Source organism: Cervus elaphus, chromosome 16, assembly GCF_910594005.1.
Source record: "Cervus elaphus chromosome 16, mCerEla1.1, whole genome shotgun sequence".
Classification (NCBI taxonomy): Eukaryota; Metazoa; Chordata; class Mammalia; order Artiodactyla; family Cervidae; genus Cervus; species Cervus elaphus.
In genome coordinates this window covers 6,979,916-7,002,613 of record NC_057830.1, presented here as the reverse complement: position 1 = coordinate 7,002,613, position 22,698 = coordinate 6,979,916, and positions in this window count along the sequence as shown.

Here is a 22,698-nt window from a genome sequence, read left to right as displayed (position 1 = left end):
TTTACCCTGATCTCTGAAACTGAGAAAGCGAGGTGATGGGAGGGTCTAAGGCAGAGATATTGCATAAATATTGCCCCCAATCATCTCAAGTCTAGTGAAGACAACCAACCAAAAAGCCAATAGCATAGACATGGAAGGTACCAAGCATGTGGCCGACTCTCCTCATTCCTGCATCCAGGACAGTCGCTGTTCATCAGCTAGAGCCTTTTTTTTTTTTCTTTTCCAACGGGGACCAAAAATAACTTCAGAAACCTTCCTACTGTTCTCTCTCCCAGCAGCAGCTAACTGCTGACCGAGAACACTTGAGAAGACGTCTGCTGGCCATCTGTGGTCTGTTACATTAATAACTATATCAAGGTGCTTTTCGTACAGATGCCCACAAATAAGGACGCAGTGCTTAGATAGTTGTGTGTGGCTTCTGCCATGTTACAATCTCCGAGATTGGGTTCCAGGCATGCCATTGTTAAGGCCTGACTCAAATCCATTATGTTTCCTTCTTACAAACTTGTATCTCATTTATACTGAGGGCATGCTTTTTTTTTTTTCCCCTTTAATTACCAGGGCCAATCTTTGGCAAAAGAATAATAATTGTATAAGCATCGATTCCATTTTGTACCCCTCTCCAGTATCTTAGAACTCTTGCCAACTCTTCAAGTCCCCTCATGCCCTTGCTGAGTTATCAACCTGAGCGGTGCTAGATAGGAAGGAACAAATGAGGTAAGATGTTAATAGAGGTGGCTCTCCCAGCTGCTTTTTTTTTTAACATCAGTAAGTGGCGCAAAGAGCCCGGGAGACCTGAAGACAACATTGCTGACAGTGGGGTGGCAGGAACCACAGCAGAACCTCACCAGCTTCCTCTCAGCCCACTCTCACGCTCTTTCCTCCCCCACTCACACACATTCCGCAGCTGACTTCTGCCTTCAGAGTCTCAGACTGATCAAGCCCTTCTCAGCCAAGTGTCTCCCAGTCTCCTCACCATTGTTCAAACCTGCTACTCACAAAGTCCTATTTGCCAGGGATATTAGGTGGGAGAGGCTGCCTGGTGGGTGGGCACCTTCACATGCAAGGTGTCACTGATAGGTCCTTCTCCTACCTTAGTGGAGGACGGTCAGCTCCATGAATGCAGTGCACTGAGACTCGGCTTCATTTTCTTTCTGGGAATAAACTCATTCTCTGACCCCTTTGTCAACTTCAGTTTAGGACGGCGGAGCACTCACAGGAGGAAGCTCTGCCGCACCATTGTCTATCAGCAGCTCAGAGGTCCTAAAGCACTTGGGGGTTCTGAAGATGGATTAGCTTCTTCAGAACTTTCTTCAGAACATGGAGGTTCTGAAGAAGGATTCGCCTGTTAACAGCAAGAAAGAAAAGATCAGGTGGACAGGTCGCCAAGCCTTCTCTTAGGAAGACTTTCCGAGCCACAGCCCTGCTGGCTGCCAGAGGACCTGTGTTATCCCCTAGATTCTGTGCCAACCACCTTTTAAGGGAGGACAACCCTTGGGAAGTCCATTCTGGAGGCTGCATGGGGGGTGTTATGAAAGGGGGAGATGAGTGGTTGTAACTAGTAGGGCTCTGAGGATGGAGGGTATCAGCTGCTTCTCCTGGCTTCAGCATGTTGAGTCACTGCCTAGACAGTGATCTTGGTCTTTTTCCCACCTTGGCCAATGCTTCGATGCTATTTGTTGACAATAATTCTTTGAGAGAGATTCTGGCTACCTCCCTTCCAGGTTTGGTTTAACTTGGTTCTGTCAGTTTGTTATAGGTCTTACCTGTGTTAAGAAAGGAAAGAAAGAGAGGAAGAAAAAGAGGAGAAAAGAGGGAAGGAAGAAAGGAAACCATAAATTCAAGTTAACAGATTTGAGGTTTTTGTGTTGTTGTTGTTGTTTTTTTTTCTCCTCAAACTACTTCAAAGTAGGGAAAATATAAAAGAAGAGCTGGATGGTGACAAAGCTGTACAGATAGAGATTAATAGAAGACAAAGAGATTAAAAAGTAAAGCATGATTAAAAATAAGAATTTTAAGAAAACCTATTTTTTTGCTTCCTGAAGAACATTCTTTATTCTACAGACTGAGTAGGTAGACACAGTCTAAAGATTTCCCTAGCAGGAGTAGAGTGGGGTTTTATAGCGCTGTCTGTTCTTTTCTGTACATTGTGGTAGGTTCAGGAAATAAGGCATCTTTCCCCTTAATATGTAGTTGATATTGTTGGGGAGGGGGTGCATTTTGTCTATTTGTTTGGTTGTCAATCAGTAACAGTAGGGAGTGGGGAGGGCTTGAAATTGTTTTTTTTTTTTCTTTTTCCTAATATTAAGGGGACATACTGTGTTGCGCTTTTCACATTATGAAATGTTTGTATTTACCGTTAGAGCACTGGGCTTTCTAAAGTCTGCACTTAGAATCACGCTGCACAGTCCACTTTCCTAAGAAGCTGCTACATGACCAGACAGGTAATTCCCATGGTTTTCGAGAAACAGAAGAAACCAAGCAAATAACAGACATAAAACTAAACAGCAAAAGAATCAAAGCCTATTCTTGGCAATTTGCTCACGTTTTGCCAAATTCCTCCCAACTGTTTGATCTTGAAGAGCAATGTGTCATAGCCAAGAGAGGAATTATGTCCCTCGAGTGAGAACACAGAATTCTTGACTCCAGGCAGCAGTTTGCTCCATGATCTTAAACAAGTCATGATATTGCCTCTCCAATTTGCCTCAGTTTCTCCAGCTGCAAAATGGGGATAATACTACTTAACCTACCTCACAGCGGGAGGGCAGGGGATTGTGAGGCCCTGAGGCTTCTAAGGGGCTGCGGCAATCTACTTGAGAGCCAGTCTGTGAGAGCCTGACACAGCGTCTATGGGTTACTTTTCAAGAATGCACAGGCCCACCGGCCACTCGGGAAAGACAGGGAGTGCTCATTCGGTATTTCACGGAATGGAGGTGAGCTCCTAGATTAGAACCCACCTTGAGAGAGGCTTGCATTTGAGAATATCTTGCTTGTAGATAAGTTGGACTTTCTCCCCTTATTCGGGCCTTTACCAGTTCTGTAATTTGATTTAAAAAACAAAACAAAACAGTGACTTCCTGCAGTGTAAAAGTCAGTTCACTGCTTGTTCAAGACTTCCAGGCCACTTCCAGCTTTACAGAGGAAGGGAGTCCCTAAGTTCTCTTTTTCTTCTCAGACTTAAAATTCCACATCGAGTGTTCCATTAAAAGAAGATACGGCATTCTGAGTGCAAACTCGGGGTTTCTTAAATTCTACACCAGCAGTCAGTGAGGAGAAGTTTGAACAATTAATTGACTTGCTTTCTTGGGTCTCTATAATCAATAACCTGTCCGCAGATATCTATCTATATAAAGATATTATATATAAATATAAATTTACATATATATGCACATGTATATATAGTTGTACATATATGTGTGTATATATATACTTAAATGTAATATTTACAAAATAAAACTGTGATCTCGTCTAGAGAAAATGTATTCATATTACAAGCGGCTCTTCCATATTTATGTATCATATTATACCTTTTTATTATTGTTATAATTATTATGGGTATTTCTAATGATGATGATGTTGAAATCTGTTTGGCATCTTCTGGAAACTACCAAAAATGACTCTCCATTGATATGCTTAAAAATCTGTTCTCAAGAAAATTCTACTGGCCTACTATTAAAAAAAGAGAAAAGAAAAAAAAAAAAAGAAAGAAAATAATCTAATCACCAAAACAAAACACAACTCCAACCCTTTTTCTGTACCTCACGCGCATAAATTTGCTGCTCCTTTTTTGGGTTTTATTTTTTCCTGTTTATGTGTTTTTATGGATCTAAGTTAAGTCTTTCAGCAATATATAAAAATGTAAATAGTAAACTTTATTTATTAAGAATGTCATCTTTTTTTAATTTATATTTACACAATTGTTCATCTAATTTATTTTTTCTATACGGTTTTAAATACTCAGACATATTTTGCTGTTCATGATATTTTTATCCTGTTCTCCTGGATTTGTTTCTCCATACTGTTTTCTCTGGTCTCAATTACAGGTTGGATCTCACGAAAAAAATAATGTCAAAGACAGAAATATTTTGCCACTGTTGATTACTATACCTTAAAGTTCTATATTATGAAAATATATAATAGCTTGTATGCTTCAAAAATAGCGGTGTGGTTGTTGTCTGTTGTGGAAATCTACAAGATTCTCACATGTACACATTAACATAATCTAAAAGACTCTCTTGCATATACACAGTAACATGGAATAGAATACCAGGGCCTAGAATTAGAAGATCAATGGTAGCATGAATTTGAATCTAATATATACCCTCTCTTCTACAGAAATAATTCCTGAGAGCACCTATACTTTACATATACAATTGGAAACATTCTTACATCTTACCAGAAAGTTCAGTTTTCATGTCACCTTTAGTTGTATCTAGTTTTTTGGATGCTATGTTCAACGATATACTTCAGTATATTCATTATTTTCATTTTTTCTTCATAATTGGACACTCAGTCATCCAATTTTCAGAACTGGAAGCTGAGACCAAACTTTTGCAATTTTCAATCTGCCCATTGAATCTCCTTTTTTTTGTCTCATCACCACTTAACAGCTATGTGGTCTTTGGTTGGATCTCATTTTTTTTTGCCTCATCACCACTTAATAGCTATGTGATCTTTGGAAAGTTATTTAATTGCTTTAAGATTTAGTTTTCCTATCTATACAATGGAAATAATAAAAGTACCCACCCATGAAGCTGTTATTAGAATGAGCTAAGATAAATATCAAAGATTATAGAGCTGTGCCAGACATGGTTTATATTAACTCTTGCTATAATTATTATGAGCCATGGCTGCTTGTGACGAGTATCAATAAATGAACTGACTTTTCTAATATCTGAAAGCATGAAAACAAGGATCGTAAAAGCATTCAAGTACTTGCACAGGCAATGTGTGCACTGTATCCTGAGCTGCAGACTGGCGGTACCACCATAGTATAGGTTTATCTGCTGACACTTGAACTGCTGAATTCTGTACAAAAGAGTAGTTTGGGACACCGATATGAATGCCATAAAAGGGCAGAGAGAGAGAAGCCAAGAACCACCATAGCAGGTGTTTTAGACTCTTTACAAACACAGTCCGCTGGGAGATATGAGACAGAGCTCCAAATAATTTAACAAGAATCATTGCTAAATTCTATCAGATAACTGTTTCCAAAGTGGGATAAATCATTAAAGAGAATGTTTTACTCAGTTCTGTTCAACTCCCTGTCAAGATTGAAATAAGATTTAAAGAACAGATTCACGAAGAGAGGCAGATATTTCCCAAATACATCGAGAGAGAAAGTGCGTGTCCAAGCATCTGTGCCAACACCACATGCTCTTTAAGTTAGTGCAGTCTGCAGGCAGGCAATGATTTTCAAACACTCTGACCATGCAATCCATTTTTTAAGCACAATAGTATGTGAAATACGAACAAGTCGAAGAGCTTCTGTAATCAAAGAGGGAATGAGGGACCCTCCCAGTTATCCCATCTCTGTCTTCTCCAACAAAACCGGGATCATCCCAGCGCCAACTCCCTAGAGTTTGGGGTTCTAAAGAGCATGACGGTAAAAGCAAACAATCTAATATTTTTTTACAGGTGGGGAAATTGACAGAAACTCAGTTAGATCTTGAATTTGTCACTTGCCCAGAACCCCTAAGCAGGGGGCAGGTAACACTGCTGACTGACTTGCCATGATGCCACATGGTATCTGGGCTCTTCAGAAGCAGTGATCTATGGGGTTTCGAAAGACTACACTGCATGCCTAGAGATCAAATAAAGGGGGTTTGGAGGCAGCAAAGGCCCATACTTTTTTGAGATTCTTTGTTTTTTCTCTGCTTGACACACAGCCAACCATGGTCCACCCTGAGAGTAAGAGGTTTCTTCCCGTATAGTACTCTGGGGCTGCACCATACAGAATCCAACCTGAGCTACCTGCCTAAATAAGTGCTTTCATTTCTCTCTTTAACCCATGGCTTTTCAAGCAAAGAAGAATTCTCAGAGGCTACAGAGATGGTACCCATGTCCTTTCAACAACCTCTGGGGGTCAACTTGCTGAAACCACAGTACAAATAGATCCTTCCATATGTACATCATTTACTATATTTATTAACCTTTAAACATACTCATTTATCCAATTGCATGTTGAAGAATGGTTTGTTGAGCAGTACTATATGTAGTGCATTAGACTGAGTAGAGATAAAAACGATGGCCCAGAGAGACAGCCAAAGTCACAGCCCTCACAGGGCATACTATCCAAATACAGAGAGAGGCAAGCAACTATCTCATTAGTGTACAGGGTCATAAATAGGAGAATCCATCCCAGAGGGAAAATGGTAAATGTTGCAGGCACAATTAGTGCCATGTGCATAGACCAAGAGGGTGAAATAGGACACGGCTGTCTTGCGGAATGGCAAGTGTTCGGGCCATTGGAGTTGGATTGGTTATAAGAATAATCAAGGAACCATTCTGGGGAAGAAAGGTGTCAGCTGATTCTAGAGAGTTATACAGACACCCAGTTGCCAAGGGCTTTGCAATTGTGTGTCTTAGTCTGTGTTCCTTCAGAAGCACACCTCTAGGCAAGTAGCCTATCATATAATGATTCCAATTGCTACAGATAGAGAAGAGCGGATGTGAAACAAAGATGGGAAGGTAACCAAGAGAGGATGTATTGTCAAACATGTTACTACTGTGAGCAACTACAGTTTAATCCCCTTAAAAACTCTGAGCCAGCGGAGAACACACTCCTTAGAGTTACCCGACCTGAGATGCTACAGAATTGGGATAGAGTCACTCCCATGGAGGGGTGCCCCTGGACCATTTATCCTTCACCACATTTGTATTTCATGCTGATGGGAAGAAGAGACTCAGGGCATCAGAGAAGACTCTCAGGTAAAGAGATGTGGATACTGACCATGGGGATTTGGACCAGAATACTCTCTAAGCTCAGAGAAGTGGGCAGGGATTCCCTGGACTCTGCTGCAGCACTCAAGAGTTTGAACAGCATTCTGAGGATGATGGACAGACATACTCCACATTTTTTTAGGGCAAGGGAGTAAGAAACAAACTTTAAATTTTGAGGTAGACTGCTTTGTGGAGAACAAGGGTTATAGGGGGAAACTGGGATCTGCTGAGACCAAATCTGAGGCTGGAGCAGTGGTCCAGATGAGAAATGACCAGGTTGTGATGGGCAATAATGGGGGAAAAAAAGCAGTTGGGATGAAGAGAGTGGTAGGAAGTGGTAGGATAGCAAGCGTGCATGCTCAGTAGCTTCAGTCAGGTCACGCGACCCCATGAACTGTAGCCCATCAGATTCCTCTGTCCGTGGGATTTCCCAGGCAAGAATTCTAGAGTGGGTTCCCATGCTCTCCTCCAGGTGATCTTCCCAACCCAGGGATTGAACCTGTGTCTCTTGCATTGCATCCAGATTCTTTACCCACTGAGCCACCTAGGAAGCCCAAGTAGGATGACGTAAGTGATTAATTTGATACTAATGATTAGAGGGGAAAGTGGCATGATTTACCTAGAAGGCACACTCTTCGCATGGCCAGCTGGAGAATCCAGGGTGTTTAGGGGCCAAATGTAGTCAGAAAAGGTATAAAAGCCATGAGCGGTCAAATAAGTAGCAATTAATTTTTCCTAGAAAAGAAGAACCGATGCCGGGCTACGTGTCATGACGGACATGTGTTGCATATTTTTCTTGTAACAGTTTAAATCCACAGAAAACTGCTCCCCTAATTAGCCTCCCTCCCAGAGTAAGAACATTTTGTCCACAGTTTGTGATGTCCTTGAGTTCTAGTGAAGTTTGTGTCCTATCAGCAGAACATCCTAGGAACTGTGCCCTTTTCATCACAGTGGTCCAACCCCCTTTTTCAGACCTGTGGCACTTGAACTTCAGCATGCCTCAGAACCCCCTGAACGCCTTATTAAGATTTTACTTTGGAGTTTCTGATTCAGCGCTGGAATAGGGCCCAAGAATTTGTATTTCTGAAAACTTTCTATGAGATACGGTTGCTGCTGATCAGTGGGTCACACTTGGAGAACCACAGACCCAACCTCTCAACTGTCCATATGCAGACACACCTACTCTGCTAGGTGATGAGGATCCTGAAAGTTATGAGAGTTGTGGCTCGGTTGATCAAGAATCTGCCCGTCATGTGGGAGATCTGGGTCTGATCCCTGGATCAGGAAGATCCCCTGGAGAAGGACATGGCAATCCATTCCAATATTCTTGCCTGGAGAATTCCATGGACAGAGGAGCCTGGCAAGCTACAGTCCATGGGGTCGCAAAGAGTTGGACATGACTTAGGTGATTACCCTAAATGGGTAAAAATAAGCATCACATGGCCCCTGCCCTCAGGGAGTTTCCTGTCTATTGGTAAAGAGATTCCACACATGTTTTACAATGTCAAAGGCCAAATCTGAGAGGGACTCAGACTTGAGGATACGGAAGTGAAAGTGTTAGTTGCTCAATCATGTAGAGTCTTTGTGACCCCGTGAACTGTAGCCCACTAGGCTCCTTTGTCCATGGAATTCTCCAGGCAAGAATACTGGAGTGAGTAGCCATTCCCTTCTTCAGGGATCTTCCCAGCCCAGGGATCGAACCCAGGTCTCCTGCGTTGCAGGCAGATTCTTTACCATCTGAGCCACCAGGGAAGAAGGCAATGATCACAAGGCGTTTTGAACATGAGGAAGAGTCAGACAGACAAGGAGGGAGAGGAGGGTGTTCCAGGCAGGGGGAGGAGCCTAGATAAGAGAGCCTAGTGGGAGAATGCACGGTGAGGAGTTTAGGTCAGAATATTGTCAATACATGAGCAAGCAGAGGAGATGGGGCTGGAAAGGTACCTGGAGGCTTCTTCGAGGAGCCTTGAGATGAGCCTTGAAGAACAAGCAGGGCTTTAGGAAAGAGAAGCAAGGATAGCCTGGTTGAGAAAACCTCAGGTGTGTCTGACTTCGGGGACCCTATGCTGCCTCCCTTATTGCCTCTTCCTTTTTCAAATAGGGAGCACACACACATTGTCCTTTCACAGAGGTTTGTCTAGGAGGTGGGATCTTGCCCTATGGCTCCCCTCAGGAACCTGTCTGGGCTTCACAAAGAAAAGCAGCAGCTCATTCTCCTTGATACCTTTGCACGTACGAACACTCCTTTGCAGGATTAAAGCATGCCAAATAACACAGACCATGTTTAGGACAAGACGTAACCAGATGTCTCATTTTCTCCAGTTCCTGGATAGACATGGGGTGTCCATCCTAGCATCCATTCATCTGTACACACATACACACACACACACACACACACACACACACACACACACACACCCTTTCTACCAGTACAGGCCAGGGAGGCAGAATTCCCAAGGACCAATTTCAGAACCTCTCCCCAAGCAGCCAAAGAGGAAACTTAGTTTCCAGACATTCAGTACACCATCCAAGACCCAACCCCCAAACCTCGATATTCCCAGGGGATGGCTTTCTGTCAAGGCATTGCTAATTTGTCTCTGCGCTGATATTTTTAAAAAAATATTTTCCACGAAGCTCCCTGCCAAAGGCTTTCATCTCAAACATCTGTGGTTCTCTTGTAACTCATGTTAACACATACAAAGCATCAGTTGTTGGGACTCTGTTCACCTGTAAATTTGTCTTCAGAGCCTGAGATTTGGAAATAGGCTCACATCTCAAGGATACAGCGGCCCAAAGTCTCAGGTTCCGCCTACCTTGCAAGACTTGTCTTTTGCTCCCAACCCCACTGCCACCTACCCACCCCTCACTTCATGTTCCAGCCAAACCGAACTCTCTTTGGTTACTGCAACATGCCATGTCCTCTCAAACCAGTCAATCCTAAAGGAAATCAACCCTGAATATTCATTAAAAGAACTGATGCTGAGGCTGAAGCTCAATACTTTGGCCACCTGGTGCAAAGAGCCAACTCATTGGAGAAGATCTGATGCTGGGAAAGATTGAAGGCAGGAGAAGCGGGTGAGAGAGGATGAGATGGTTGGATGGCATCACCGACTCACTGGACGTGAGTTTCAGCAAGCTCCAGGAGATGGTGAAGGACGGGGAGCCTGGCGTGCTGCAGTCCATGGGGTCACAGAGTTGGACACAATTGAGCGACTGAACAACAACAAAATGTTCTCTGAGATCTGAGCTTTGGACTCGAGCTCTCTACCACCTGGAACACTCTCCTCTGACTACACAGAGCTCATTCCCATCCATCCTTTAGGCCTCAACTTAGATAAGTATATTAATATTAATCAGTATCACTTACACTGATCACAGGCTCACTATATGCCTGACACGGTATTCTCATTTTGTACATGAGGACTTGAGGCAAGAAATTTTAAATAACGTTCCCAAGGTGATAAGATCTTTGAGAGGTGAAGTCTGAATGTGAAACCCCCACATAACTATGCCTAGTGATGTTCCTGGAAGTCTTACCCAAGCTCAACCAAGCCTAGAAGACCTGTGAGTCCCCACTAGTCCATTTCCTCCAAAATCACCTCAGACTATACTAACTGTCCATTTACTTCTTCCATTTCTCAGAACACACAAGCTGCTCGTTCAGCTTCTACCTCCTGGCTCACCATTGGTCTTCTCTGTTTGTTTGAGGAAGATAGGAATTAATTTGGACAGAGCATGTGTTAAGTGCCACTCATGGTGCTAATCCAATTAGTGATGTAAAACTCCAGGCTGTAACTAAACCGATTAAGAAAACCATTTTTCAGCACTTTGGTGAAGTATATAAACACACACACATACAAATCACAGGTTAATTACCAACTTTTTTTCATTTTTTCATTAAAGGTGCCCCCAAAGACTTCCGATTGCAGAGGCTTAAATAAGACGAGCATGTAGTTAGAGACAGAAAAGACAATTTTAAGAAATGATCAGTAATTCCAACACTTTGCACAGCCTGATGACCTGCGTTTTAATAAATACAGTCAAATATGGATACTCAAGTAGACGCCTACGTTTAAAGTGTTGATGGTAGGTAGCGTGCTCTGTCGCTTCAGTCACGTCCGACTCTTTGCCACCCCATGCATGGACTGTAGCCCGCCAGGCTCCTCTGTTCATGGCATTCTCCAGGCAAGAATACTGGAGTGGGTTGCCATTTCCTCCTCCAGGGGATCTTCCTGACCCAGGGATCGAACCCAAGCCTTCTATGTCTCTTGCATTAGCAGGCGGGTCCTTTACCACTCACGTCACCTGGGAAGCCCAATGATAGGTGGGGAAATGGGTAAACAGAAGGAAATCTGAGCACCTGAGAAGGGGCTGCTATAATCAAAACTAGCCCACCTACCCAGGAGGTCTAGTGAGTTTCCGTTGAAAGATGGGTCTCAGCCCTCAGAGGCTGAGATGTGAGGGAGTGCCAAGCTCCTGTGCCCCAGGCTGGGGTGGGTTCTGCAATCTGGACCACCAGCTAGCAGCAAGGAGAGTGAGGCGGCTTCCCGGGCTGACCTGCCTTCCCGCTCTTGACATCCTCAGGTTCTGAATGAGAGGGTTGGTGGTTCTCGGGTAGTTAGCAAAGCTGACCACTGACTGGACACCTAGGCTTTGACTCCTCATTGTGTGACCAAGATCTCCCAGACATCTGACCTCTCAACCACTGACTGTTTAGGTCAGCTGGATATTTGGTTCTATTCTTTTTCATTTCCCCAGGTTTTCTAATAAGGCCACATACACTCTTTTTCCTTCCCATCCAAAGTTGGCCATTCTTCTCTCTTCCTTTCTTCTGCCTTTTGCTTCTCTCCTTTGAGTTTCCTATTCCAAGGCAATTGGTCAGAAATGTAAAGATAACAGGCTATCCTGCTACCAGAATGATATTAATATATAAAAATCTCACTGCACTTATGCTGTAGCCCAGCCTCCACTGATGCCCCAGACGGTTTTGCATGATCTAATTCTGGCAGCATCCAACACAGCAGTCCCTAGCACTGAAAGAAACACGGTTAGTTTGAATTGAGATGTGCTACAAGTGGAACAAACACATTGGATATTAATGACTTAGTACCAAAAAAAGAAATATTGATAATTGTTTATATTAATCATATGTTGAAAGGATAATATTCATAATATATTGCATTAAATAAGACAGACACATCTTCCTTGATTTATGATATGATTACATCATCAGTTGAAAATGTCATCGTAAATTGGAGATGCATTTACTACACCTAACTACTGGACATCATGGGCTTTTGTGATAGCTCAGAGGGTAAAGAATACACCTGCTAATGCAGCAGATGCAGGTTCAATCCCTGGGTCGGGAAGATCCCCTGGAGAAGGAAAAGGCAACCCACTCCAGTATTCTTGATTGGGAAATCCCATGGACAGAGGAGCCTGGCGGGCTACAGTTCACGGGGTCACAGAGAGTCAGACATGACTGAGTGAGGACCACCACACTGAACATCATGGCTTAGCTGAGCCTCCCTTAAATGTGATCTGAACAGTGACATCAGCCTACAGGTGGGCAAAATCACCTAACACTAAGCCTGTCTTATAATAAAGTATTGACTATCTCATGTCATTGAATACTGTGTTGAAAGTGGGAAGCAGAATGGGTGCCTGGGTCCAGAATGGTTTAAGTGGATGGGCTGTCTCCCCTCTTGATCGTGTACCCGACTGGGAGCTGGGGTTGCCACTGCCCAGCATAATAAAAGAGGATCATGCAGCATATCACTAGCTTGGGAGAAGGTTAGCATTCAAAATGCAAAGTATTATTTCTACTGAAATATCTATCACTTTTGAAGAAAGTGAAAGTGTTGGTTGCTCAGTCATGTTAGAATTTTTGCAACACCCAGTACGGTAGCCGGTCAGACTCCTCTGTTCATGGATTTCTCCAAGCAAGAACACTGGGATGGTTAGCCATTCCCTTCTCCAGGGGCTCTTCCCAACCCAGGGATCGAACCCAGGTCTCCTGCATTGTAGGCAGATTCTTTACTGTGCGAGTCACATGGTAAAGTTGTAAAATGATAAGCCGGGGACCATCTGAATTATTAAATTTAAATTCATTCATTGCTTTTGAACTCTTTAAATATGGCTTCCCTTGTAACTCAGCTGGTAAAGAATCCACCTTCAATGCAGGAGACCCTGGTTCAATTCCTAGGTTGGGAAGATCCGCTGGAGAAGGGATAGGCTACCACCAACCTAGAGAGCATATTAAAAAGCAAAGACATTATTTTGCCAACAAAGGTCCATCTTAGTCAAACCTTTGGTTTTTCGATTAGTCATGTATGGATGTGAGAGTTGGACTATAAAGAAAACTGAGCACTGAAGAATTGATGCTTTTGAACTATGGTGTTGGAGAAGACTCTTGAGAGTCCCTTGGACTGCAAGGAGATCCAACCAGTCCATCTTAAAGGAAATCAGTCTTGAATATTCATTGGAAGGACTGCCGCTGAAGCTGAAACTCTAATACTTTGGCCACCTGATGCGAAGAATTGACTCATTAGAAAAGATCCTGATGCTGGGAATGACTGAAGGCGGGAGGAGAAGGGAACGACAGAGGATGAGATGGTTGGATGGCATCACTGACTCAATGGACATGAGTTTCAGTAAGCTCCGGGAGTTGGTGATGGACAGGGAGGCCTGGTGTGCTGCAGTCCATGGGGTGGTAAAGAGTCGGATATGATTGAGTGAACTGAACTGAACCCACTCCAGTATCCTTGGGCACCTGGTGGCTCAGACAGTAAAGAATCGCCTGCAATGAGGGAGACCTGGGTTCAATGCCTGGGTCAGGAAGATCTCCTGGAGAAGGGAATGGCTACCCACTCCAGTATTCTGGCCTGGAAAATGCCATGGACATAGGAGCCTGACTGTATTTTTTTGGGCTCTAAAATCACTGCAGATGGTGACTGCAGCCATGAAATTAAAAGACGCTTACTCCTTGGAAGGAAAGTTATGACCAACCTAGATAGCATATTAAAAAGCAGAGACATTACTTTGCCAACAAAGGTCCATCTAGTCAAGGCTATGGTTTTTCCAGTAGTCATGTATGGATGTGAGAGCTGGACTATAAAGAAAGCTGAGCACTGAAGAATTGATGCTTTTGAACTGTGGTGTTGGAGAAGACTCTTGATACTCCCTTGGACTGCGAGGAGATCCAACCAATCCATCCTAAAGGAGATAAGTCCTGGGTTATCATTGGAGGGACTGATGTTAGAAGCTGAAACTCCAATACTTTGCCCACTTGATGCAAAGGGCTGACTCATTTGAAAAGACCCTGATGCTGGGAAAGATTGAAGACAGGAGGAGAAGGGGACGACAGAGGATGAAATGGTTGGATGGCATCGCTGACTCAATGGACCTGAGTTTGAGTAAACTCCGGGAGTTGGTGATGGACAGGGAGGCCTGGCATGCTGCAGTCCATGGGATCACAAAGAGGTGGATAGGATTGAGTGAATTTTATTTTCACTAGAAATTTTAAAATCACACATATAACTGACACTGTATTTCTATTGGGTGACACTGTTCTAATGGATACTTAGCATTCAGCCTCAATTCTTGCTGTGCTCCCTAGCACAATCCATGCTCCTGAACTCATCTCAGGCCATCTACCCTTGAACATCTTCTATCTCTACCCAGCCTTTATTTATCTGGATCATTTTTTCAGTTCATTTACTCAGCTTTTGGGGCGGAGCTCAGATATTATTTCCTTGGAGTATGAGGCATGTGGTCAGCCTTCCAAATTTGGGTTTAAGGGCCTGTTTCTCTGACCCCACGACTCCCTCTCTTTCGATCCATCACAGCACTTACCAGGGTGCTCCGAGTCTTTCTATCCCGCTAGTCTGTAAGCAACAAGAGTGAGGCAACTGCTACTACCCCTGGGACATATTAGGTGTTCGGGAAATACTTACGGGATGAATAAAGGAGGGACATCGATCACACTGCCTCAAGAGAACCCAAAACCCTGCAGTGGGGATCAGCAAACTACAGCCCTCAGGACACATCTAGCCTGCCTCCCATTTTGTAAATAATTTTTGGAGGAATAGAGCTATGCTCATTTATTGAAAAACTCTCTTTGTCTACCTTTGAAGTAGAGTTGAGTAGTTGCAACGGAAATTGTATGGCCCACAAAGCTTAAAATATTTACTATATGACCCTTTAAATAAAGTCTGCTGAGCTCAACCTTATCAGATAATGCACAGCTCTTGAGGACACACGACGGTTTCCCTGTCCAGCCTTATCTGATGGTGCCTCATCTACAATACCTGTTTCAGGTGTGCTGAACCACTGGTCGTGCCAGTAACCCTTCCACTCATGTTCTTCCACTCCAGCCCCAGGGCACACTACGGTGGTGGTGATGATTTAGTCACTAAGTCGGGTCCGACTCTTGCGACCCCACAGACTGTAGGCCTCCAGGCTCCTCTGTCCATGAGATTCTCCAGGCAAGAACACTGGAGTGGGTTGCCATTTCCTTCTCCAGGGCACACTATAGCTCTCAGCATTCCTATATATGTGTGTGTGTGTGTCTATGTATGTATTTATGTATATATGTGTGTGTGTGTGTATACATACAGATGTAATTATATATTATAAAAACGAAATAAAAATAAATGGAAAAAAAACAGAAAAAAAAAGATGTAAATAAGTTGCCTTCATAATTTTTAGTTACAATTTTCAAAGCCGTGTTTAAATTGAACTTTTTATTTCCCACAGTTTTCTATGTCCACTTTGACCCTCTTTTAAATGGATTCTGTCAAAGCTTTTTCTGGTACTAGTTAACCTCAGATAATGAGAACCTCATACATACTCACAGGCTATATTTAAATAAATCTTACCATTTTCAAATAAATAAATAAAAATAAAAATGAGTATATATTTGAAGTTTTTTCCTCTAGACTGTGAACCACACACAAACAGGAACAGCACATTCACTCAACACTATGTATTAAACGCCTGACATGTTTTGGGAGCTGCAGATGGTCATGAGGTTCATGGCACTTACATGACCAGTGAGATGGGGTGCTGAGACCACTCTTCCTAAACCCTGGTCCCCATTGTCCAACTTAGGAACAGACATGTTATGGTCGCCCAGCACATATTTGAGTGAATGAATGAATGTCTCCTACCAGAATGGCACTTTTCTCTTTATACAATGCTACCAACATCGAAGTGAAATCAGGAGTCAGACCTGTTTCTCTGCCCTGCTTTGATAGGCAGGCATGCATGGAATAGTGGTTTAGAACATAGATTTTGGAGGCAAACTGTCTGGACTTGAATCTTGGCTCTGCCACGGGCTCTCTGTGTGATCCTGGGCCAGCTGCTAAACCCTGGTGTGATTCATTCTCCTTGTCTGGAAAGTGAGGATAAAAAAAACCCATCTTGCAGAAATGCCATGTAGGTTCAATAATGAATACTGTGTAGGCAGAACTCACACAGACCAGTGCCTGGCCTGTTCGGAGTGCTTTCTAAGTGTTGGTTTTCCTTACTACCATCATCATCACTATTGTCACTACTGTCTAAGCAGGGGCATGTGACAACTTTAGGGGCTTCACTGGCCGCAAGGGGACAGTGATATCTGCTCTGCCCACTTTGCTGTGGGCATCTGATTACAGGTAACAGTGAAAGGCCTTCACAACCTGTGTGGTGCTCTCCAGACGTGGGCCCCGGTGACAATGGGCAGATGCATGGGCAAGGCCATCGGGGGCACAGATGCCAGGAGTGAACAGCTGGAGGCCTGGCCTTCCATCATCTCAGTCTCTGCCTCCCTTTTTCCTCCTGCTCTCGTTCTTCCCTCTCAAAGTCCCTTCTCCCACCCAGAGGCGGCTTGCCAGTTCCAGGGTTGGAGCAAGAATAACATTCCTCTGTTCTCTGCCCAAGGTAGAAATTCCATCTCTTTGCAATTTCCATCATGTCAGAGTTGCACTGAAGGTCCATTAAGGCTTCTTAGGGAAAGACAGAAGGGTGTGGAGAGGGGGAATGGGAATCCCTTTCATTGGGATTTTTACTAGAACGCCTAGATGAAATCTTTCCATCCAGTCACCAAAGCCCTCAGTCGGTCATGGCTACCACTAACTAGAATGTGATTTAAAAAGTGAAAAAAAAACAGACCAACAGCAAACGAGTTCTTCATTGAACTGAAGCACACATCCACTGCAGGGTTTTTCTCTCAACACTTTTTTCCCTCTTTGCTTTCCGAAATACGACACGGTCTAAGTTAGTTCTCAAAGATATTTTGGACTTAAGGCTGAGGCCACTTTTGTAGGGAGTCCCCCCAGAGTCAGTTAGTTCTGTTCCATGCCCATTACTGAGCATCAAGGATGCTCCGGGCACCATGCCAGGACCTTAGAGGCCCCAAGGTGAATGAAGCACTATCCGGCTCCTGATAATCACACAGTCCGGAGGGGAGACAGTCATAAAACCTAGAGCTGTCTGTCCCGCTGTGGCGGGGCTAACATAGATGTGATCTCTGTTTATGTGAAGAACCTCAAAGCGGGGGGCAGGTACCTAGCTTGAGTGTTGCCTGAGCAGTGCACAGAACAAGCACATCACAGGTAAGGGACAAGGAAGCCTGGCGCCCCGCGGCTCAGGGGCTCCCAAAGAGTCGGACACGGCTAGATGACCGGACAACCGCAACAGCTCCCACAAGAAGACCACGAATGAACCCATGAGCCCTATATCCGAGTCCAGGGAAGGCTTCCCAGGGAAAACGCTCTTGCATCATGGTAGAATATCAGTGCCAGGGTTCACAGGTTCCCCTTCTCCTGGAATCTTCCTGACCCAGGGATTGAACCCAGGCCTCCTGCATTGTGGGCAGATTCTTTACTGTCTGAGCCACCAGGAGGTCCACTTGGGTATATAAGGCATGAGACAAAAAGCGACTGGCTCTGTCAAGCCAGGGGTGAAACATGGTGATGCTTCAACTTGACATTGTACCATGGAATGATTAGGATAATGAAGGAGGCTAGGGAACACTACTCTTGCCTGTGTGCCTGCTGCCTGGAGATATGACACTGTCTGTGCCCAGTGTCAAGGGCCAAGGTGCATTCTGCAACTGCTATATCCCACTGATGCTGGTACAAATAGATTAAACAAGTCCCAAAATCATTAAGCCCATTACAGATGTGCTGAGCGGGCCCTGAGCTTGGCCCAGCCCCAACTGGAAGCGTCACTTGAACATTTAAAAAGAATAAGGGCAAAAAACATTTTCATCAGTGGCCCACACCCCATGCCCTCAGCCAGCGACAGAAAGCTCTGTTGTCCAATAATCATCCTCTGTTCTGTTTTTGTTTGTTGATTTTGTATTTAGCACAAGCACCACTTTCTTACGTAATAGAACATGTGGTTGGGTGAGCAGTTCTCTCTCCTTGAAGTTAGGTTTTCCTGGAACTAAGAGTGGAGCCAGAGGAATGAGCAAGTGAAAATTAAATAAAAGCCAAACCACAGGACTTCCTTGAGCACCTACTGTGTGCTGGGATCTGCACCAGGCCCTTTGTTATTTATTCATGTTTTCCCTACAATGTCCCAATGAGACAGATGCATCTGGGGGTGCCTATTTTCCTGTTGAGAAAATCTAGCTTCAGGTCTGTACAGTCCTCCATGCTTGGTGAAGCTGGACTTTTAAGTTTATTGACTCCAAAGGCCCCTCTTCATTCTTCATTCCTTGGAATGACTCTGTCTCTCAGCAGCTCTTTCTGTGGTTATTTGCCCCTTACCACAGAGACCTGAATCTCAACTCAGCTGAGTCTCATTTTCTACCTGTCTAGTGATGGGAAGCTCACCACCTCACCACAAAAGCAGCTCATATGGAGACAAAACCAACCTCCCTGGGCAAAGCCCTGGTCTCCACTCTATCCTCCTAAACCCCAACAAGAGAGTCCATCGCTGCGGCCTCCCCAGTGGCTCAGAAGTAAAGAATCCACCTGCCAGTGACGGAGACGTGGGTTCGATCCCTGATCCGGGAAGATCCCACATGCCGTGGGGATGTGGGCTACCACTGCTGAGCCCGTGCTCTGCCACAAGAGAAGCCAGCACGATAAGAAACCCACACCCTGCAGCAAGGAGCAGCGCCCACTCGCCACAGCCAGACACAGCCTGCGTCCAACAGGAAGACCCAGCACAGGGAGAAATAAATAAACAAACAAAACGTTTTAAAAAGAGTCCATCCCTTCAGCTGCACGCCTACTATTACTATATCGAAAGACGAGACTGGGACTCCATGAATCCTCCACGGAAAGCCACAAACTCTCTCTGCTCAGGTTGGAAGGCTCTTGGAAATCATCCAGATCTGTGTTTCTTATATGACATGCATCAGAGTCACCCCGGGAGATGTAAAAATACAGACTCCCAGGTCTCCCTCAAGACTTACTGCATTGGAACCTCAACGAGTGGGGACCAAAAATCTGCATTTCCCCTAAACTGTTATTCGGAAATTTCAACCCAATTCTCCAAATTACAAGGGGGATCGTGATGCAAAGAGGGGAGGACATGTGCCCAAGGCCCCATGGCCGATGAGTCCTGTTTTACTTTCCAATCAGGCAGCCCCTCTAAACACACAGCTCTTGGTCTGCCCTGGGAAGCCTGTGCCTGTGAGTTGTGAGTTGAACAGCTTGCAAGTGAGTGAAGAAACTACGTCACCCCTGATCATAAAACCCGATGAACCGCAACCAGGCTGGTATTTGGACTACGAAACCGCCTGGGGAGGCCGAGCTGGCTTGGCACGGGCCTTGCTCCTTCAACAGAGGTAAGGCTTTCTTCTCTGCCCCTCCCCACCTGCCCAGACGTCAGGAAAGGGGATGGGCCTGAGGTTACCAAGGGGTCAGAAAAGCACTGGAGATAAAATCGGAATATTCCACACTCGATTCCGTCAGCTAGTGGCCTGGGACAGGTACTACTTCTTATCTGGCCCTCAGGCTTCCCCTTGATAGATCGGGAGCACCGGCCTGTGGTGTGGTTCCGAGAGCAGAGCTGCAGAGTCACCATGTCTCCAGGCAGACTGCACCCCAGCTCCTTAGGAACGGGGTGACCCAGGCACATACCGTGACCTCCCTGAGCCTCAGGACGTGCTCTGTAAAATGGGGGTGCTGGCAGCCACGTCATGGCATGTGGGTGACAACTAAATGAGACAGTGCGACTGATGTGCTTGGCACAGACCCTGGCCCGGGCAAAGTGAAAGTCACTCATTCGTGTCCGACTCTCTGCGACCCCATGAACTGAAGCCCACCAGACTTTTCTGTCCATGGGGATTCTCCAAGCAAGAGTCCTGGAGTGAGTAGCTGTGCCCTTCTCCAGGGAATCTTCCCAAACCAGGGATCAAACCCAGGTCTCCTGCACTGTGGGTGGATTCTTTACCATCTGAGCCACCAGGGAAGCCCTGGCAAGTGCTTGACAAAAGTTAACTACTCCTGCTGTTACCAAAGTTTGTCATCTCTAATCAGAATCCCCAAGAGGCCAGCCTGCTCTGGCCTGGAGGTCCTGTATGACACAAATCCAGCCTCAGTTTCCTTATCTAAAGAGTAGAGCAGGACTTCCCTGGTGGTCCAGGGATTAAGACGCCGAGATCCCAATGCAGGGCACATAGGTTTGATTCCTGGTCAGGTAACTAAGATTTCATGGGCTGCAAGATGGGACCACATTCATGAATTAATTACATGTGCAGATCTTGTAGCCCTGTCCTCGAAGAGTCACATAAACATAGCTTCGAGACCATGTAGAGCACATGAGCACATAGTTTCTTGGGCACAGAAGCCATGAAACCTGGTCCCCTGAAGGAGTTCGCACACATCAGGAGAAGACAGGATCTTAAAGGCACAGTTAAAACTCAGTGGGCTGAGTAGACAGCGCCATAGAAGTGTGGAGATTGTGAGACGCTAAAGGGGGAGCCCCCATTCTGAATCTGGGAGTCAGAGTCAGGGCAGCTTTCTTGGAACAAGGAACACTTTTCTGGGGGGTTTGACTTGTAAACAACAGCAACTTGAACAAATACAAAGGACTGTTGACTCTCTCCATTCCAGTGTTGGCCCTCCAGTTGAGGGCTGGAGAACTTAGAACTTTAGAGCTGAAGGATTCTTCGGGGACACGCTCGTTGGAACAATGTGTCGATGAAAAGACACCCAAGGCAAGACTGGGGAGGGGCTGGCCTGGTCCCCCAGCCTGTTAGTGTCGAAGCTGGGTCTCAGGTCTGAATCCTTTATGTTCCATCTGGGGCAATTGGTGCTACTGGAGTTGACAACCTCCTCACCAGCCTCCTCATTACACACACACACACACACACACACACACACACACACACACACACACACACACACACACACACACACACACACACACACACACACACACACACACACACACACACACACACACACACACACACACACACACACACACACACACACACACACACACACATTGTCCAGCAGATCACACCTGTGGCCAGCCCCTCGCCCTACCCTCTTGCCAACTCCCATGAAACAGGAAAACAGAGCGGTTTGGCTTCAGCTGTAACATAGACAGACACACGCAGCAGAGCTTCCAAAGGCAGACAGACAGCGAGCGCCTTTCAGGGTCTGGCAGCTTTATCAGCGGAGGCCAATTAGAAAGCGCGCCGCCATGCAAAGTCAGACATGGGTTTTGTTTGGCTGTGGCCTTCTCTCCAGAGCCCTCCTGTGTGGCTCCGATGGTGCCTCTGTCCTCAAGGCGTCTTGGGAATGGCTGTGCTTCCCACGAACCCCCTAAGAGTTCCCTCCTTCTAGGCATCAAGTTCTGTTGTGCTGGATGAGTATGCACTCTGCTCTGAGCTAGGGCCATGAAAGGCTCTTCAAGTTTAGAGACATACCCAGCGCACAGTCTTGGGTCCTTGCGGTCCTACGCGGGACAGTGACACTGAGTGAGGAAAACGCTGGAATAGACGTAGGGGATTCTCACCACAATACCTCAGAAGAGACCGTTACTGACTCCCTCTGTGAGAGGCAAAAGGCCTCAGGAAGCCAGTGAGAGAAACTTCAGCTGGCTATGGTTTTTCCCGTGGCCATGTATGGATGTAAGAGTTGGACTATAAAGAAAGCTGAGTGCTGAAGAATTGATGCTTCTGAACTGTGGTGTTGGAGAAGACTCTTGAGAGTCCCTTGGACTGCAAGGAGATCCAACCAGTCCATCCTAAAGGAGATCAGTCCTGGGTGTTCATTGGAAGGACTGACGTTGAAGCTGAAACTCCAATACTTTGGCCACCTGATGGGAAGAGCTGACTCATTTGAAAAGACCCTGATGCTGGGAGGGATTGGGGGCAGGAGGAGAAGGGGACGACAGAGGATGAGATGGTCAGATGGCATCACCGACTCAATGGACATTGTTTGGGTAGACTCCAGGAGTTGGTGATGGACAGGGAGGCCTGGCATGCTGCAGTTCATGGGGTCGCAAAGAGTCAGACACGACTGAGCGACTGAACTGAATGCCCAAGCTGGAAGGGCATTCCTAGAAGGGTGATAAGCACATGCAAAGACTAAGAAGGAAGGTGTGAGAGGGCATTGATGGGGATTCTTCAACGTGGCTGTCAAGTAGGATGCTGAGTACAAAAATGACCACAACAAACGCTTATATAGTCCTTGTTACAGGCCAAGTACTACTGTCCTATGGATCTGACATGCGTGGACTCATTTAACCTTCACTATAACCTTATGAGGGCTTCCCTTGTCACTCAGTAAAGAATCTGCCTGCAAT